Source organism: Pinus tabuliformis, chromosome 4_2 (genome assembly GCF_031772625.1).
Source record: "Pinus tabuliformis cultivar Carrire ecotype Pingquan chromosome 4_2, CPIR1, whole genome shotgun sequence".
Taxonomy (NCBI): Eukaryota; Viridiplantae; Streptophyta; class Pinopsida; order Pinales; family Pinaceae; genus Pinus; species Pinus tabuliformis.
In genome coordinates, this window is record NC_142304.1 from 201,186,450 (window position 1) to 201,190,545 (window position 4,096).

Sequence of the window (4,096 nt, forward strand, 5' to 3'; positions counted from 1 at the left end):
CATCTTTCCGTTGGAGTTGGACTTCCCTGAGAGCCCAAGCTGATGCATTGGGTTGCAGTTATGGCCCGTCATCCTGAGGAGGGTTCTGAGGTTGTTCGATTTCCCTTAAGTACTTTCGTTGGTTGGAGAACCAACTTTTCGTGATTAGGATTTTCCTTATGCTGGGATGGATTATCGTGGTGACGCAGAGATGACTCTTCCACCAGGAGTGTTACAGGGAAAAGTGTATACACAGAACTGCTTATCCCACTAAGGTGTGATAGCTACCTTAGAAACAAACAAAGCAAAGCTACTTTCGTTTTTCCTTTATGAAGTATAGATGAGAGAAGAACAAAGAAGACCAACCTCTGTCTTGCGCTAATCTCCTAATCCGATTCCTCTCTCTCTTGATAGTCTTTCGCTACTTGTTCCCTTGCACGCCCAGCTTCACAAAGTACCTGTAAGATCACAGTAGCATAGCACTATACAAGAACATGGATCTATAATCATAAAAAATCTAGGATCAGATGTAAATTGACCATACAAATGTAGCAAACATGAATGACACAAGAGTATGGAGGAAAACTTGAATAGCTTTTATTGATAAACAAGAAAGAGCCAAGGGGAGTTACAACCCGTTGTTCTGACCCAGCATCATCCTCTCAGCAAGGAAGCCCCTCTTCACCTTAAACAAAGCTTAGATCACCCAACAATCTGATGTTGTCTCAAGAAACCAACAACAATTCCTTACAATATGCAAAATTCCAGCCTCTGGATCTCTGGGATGAGGGATCCATATATAGATATCTGTAAGGGAGATGAGTCAGCTTGTGATTTGATTAGTGTCTTCCCTCTAATAGTTCTTGCTTCCACTTGGATATTGATGATCTCTTACTCATCTTTAGTCGAATTCAGAGAGGCAAGTGTCACAGTTGAAGTTTTTGGAAGTTTCCATGCGTCTCCACCTCGCGGAATGACACTGCCATTTGTCACTTCTTGCCCATCGCACCCCATAGAAGTGCTTTTTGAAATGAAACGCACCCACACAGTGTATTTAAGTGAGATGCAACACACTTTGCCTATGGAGTAGCTGAAATGATCCTGTTCTGACCAATTCTGAGCAGTATTTCATGGAGAACTTCAGGGAGAAGCTGTAATCAGTTGACCTTGCTCCTTTAGGGGTTATAACAACACTTTTAGGGACTTAGGAGCCCTTGGTTTATGGAAATTTCATGCTTGGGGTTGTAGTGCCCAAAAATGTCTATAACAGTTGCCCCCTAAAGCATGAGGTCGTTAATCTTTTGATGTCGGGTGAAATGCTTTATTATGAGGATCCGAAGTTCTTTCAAGCTGGGAGGAGACCTGTAATAATATACAATGCAATACATTATCTTCATAAGATTTTCATGATCTAGCTGAGGTGGGCATTCCCATGCTCAGCTTTATAAATTCATTTTCATGTACATAGGACAGACAATCGTCTGAGTGTAGACTGATGACTCTGGTAGAGCCATCATCCCTTTGATTGGATGATTATCTGTGCAGCAATGATGTACATTTGATGTCTTTATTTCCTTGAATATATATCGCAGCTCGGATGGATGAAACTAGATCCAGGGTCTTCAATCTCGTTCGATCTTCACTTGAAGTACAAGTCTATCCATGTGAGAGATGTTCTGGAGTCGAACATGGAAAGACACCGCCTGATTACTAGCCAATGATGTAAGCTGTTAACAGGCGCGAGAGGAATCACCGATAATGATAATGACCCTCAAGGTACTGCAGTACAATTCACATGGTGTGAATAAAGGACTTGGCGTCGAACACCACGCAAAATCTTTCGGTCGAAGGCCATTGATGTAAACCTGTCGTGGAAGTGAGAAACTTGCCATTGAGGCATGCAAGCTTCAAAGTACTGAATGGGGTGTTCCTAGATCGACTTCTTGGATAATGAGCTGATGTCGACAAGAAGCGATCCATCACAGGAGGGCCTTAATGAATCCCACATCAATGACATGGAACAGAGCAAATGATTTTAATGGAGGTGAAAACGATCTGGTGATATAAGGTTCAGGGTGGCAGTCATGAAAGAATGGAGTGTAAATGTATTGTAGCGGGTGAGACACAGGTGAATTCTCTGAATGACTTCTCTTGAACATATCGGCGACACTGATGTGATGGATTGGTAGCATTAACCCCAAATGTGGATGGTGTGATGGGACCATGGTGATGTGACCGGTGAATGAAACAACCCAACCCGACTTGGATGCGGAGTGAAAGTGTCATGTTCAAGAGCGACTTGCTACCAACAAAGTTTCTTCAAGTTTTCTTCCCAATTTTTCCCCAGTCATTGCTGACCAATACCTCTTTATTTTTGTCAAGCTTGAGGAGGATAACATATGCTTGTTCTATAATTTGCCCTTCGGGCAAACCCATCGCTATGTTACGAGCCTAGCGATAGTGAAACTCGTTCTCGCCTATAGACAAGTTTGTCGCTATTAAGGTTTAACGAGTTTAACGACAAAGATAACTCGGTCCTTTTCAATTTTAGAGAGTCTGAAAAGGAACGTAAAGGAAACTCCAAAATTCCTTTTTCGTCATCTAATCCCTTAAGTCCGAAAAAGTATAAAACAATACAGAAGGGATGAATTTTCGATCCTTTTAACGAGCCGAACAAAACAAGCGCTCTATCTTTTTGTGTAATAATCCCTCAGGTCCAAAAAGATTAAAATTTAGAGGAGGGATAGCACTTCCGGTCCCTTTAACGAGTTGGAGAGGCCAATGGCTCGGCAATCTTTTCATATTTTATGAGTCAGTTGAAAAGAGCTTAAAGGAGACTCGTCTTTTGAGGAACGAGTGATAAAATTGGGTAGCAGCTGATTCCAGGTAAGGTTTGGAATTTGCCAATCACGGCAGTGTTACAAGGATGGCTAGTGAGATCACTCTTCGCATCTGTTCCTCAAAAAGGGGTAAACAATCGAATGGAGGTGAATGATCGGCCAATACAAAGCGGAGGTGATGATGAGAACACGACCAAGGCTTTTAAAGGCTGAAATACTACATTCACGATGGTTATTTACCGGGAAATAGGTTCGTTTTTTAACGAGATTAAACGCAGGGGGAAACATTTGCTCATGGCTTATGTTTATTTTTTAACGAGCTTGAACTATGCGCTAAAACTGCTCGGGTTTATTTTTAACGAGCTTGAACCTTGCGGTAACACTGCTCGATGCAGGTTTATTTTTTAACGAGCTTGAACCCTGTGGTTACATTGCTCGTGGCTTGAACCTTGCGGTAACACTACTCGATGATAAGTTTGCATGCCCCCAACATAATAACACAAATCGAGGTGCATGCCCCCTAAGCTTCATTGCATTCAACACGGTGGTTGGAATGAAGGTTTACTTTCAAGATCTTTGAAATACTCGACTTGGATTTTACGAGATCATAGTCAAAGACTCGATTTGGAAAGGGAGTTGTTTCATTTTTTAATGAGGTTGACACTAGAAAAGAACTAGCCTCAGAATCCACCATATTTACAGTATTTGATAGAAAATAAAAAACTGAAGGATGATAAAGGTCATCAGGAGTATTTTCTTCACAATCCGGAAGAAGGGAATGATGGTGGTAATCATCCCATGGTGCCCCTTCAACTACCATTGATTGAATAATTCCTTCGTCAGTGACATGCACTCGCGACCAAGGATCTGAAGGGGTACCATATTCCTCAGACCTATCTATCCAAACGCTTGATGAGCGTTGATTTGGGTTTGCCTCCCATGCTAGGAACATTGATTGCTACAATATTTCTGTTGGGCTTGGAGGCAAAACCTGCACATGATCCATGTCGATATCGTTTTCTGAGATCTTTTTAGAAGATATCATGTTGCAGGTTCCTACCGACGCTACTTCCGCCAAATTGATTGGAGGTGGAAGGGCGAAAGTTCCCATTAATATAGGATCTTTTAGTAGGCCTACTCCGATATTTTGAAGTGAATGGTTGCTTCCATGGATCATTGGAATGCTTCCCGTAACTTGTGAACTGCTGGGGAGAAATGTTTGTTGGTTGACGATTGTAATTCCTCCTTGAAAGGGAAATGCAATCTTCCTAAAATAG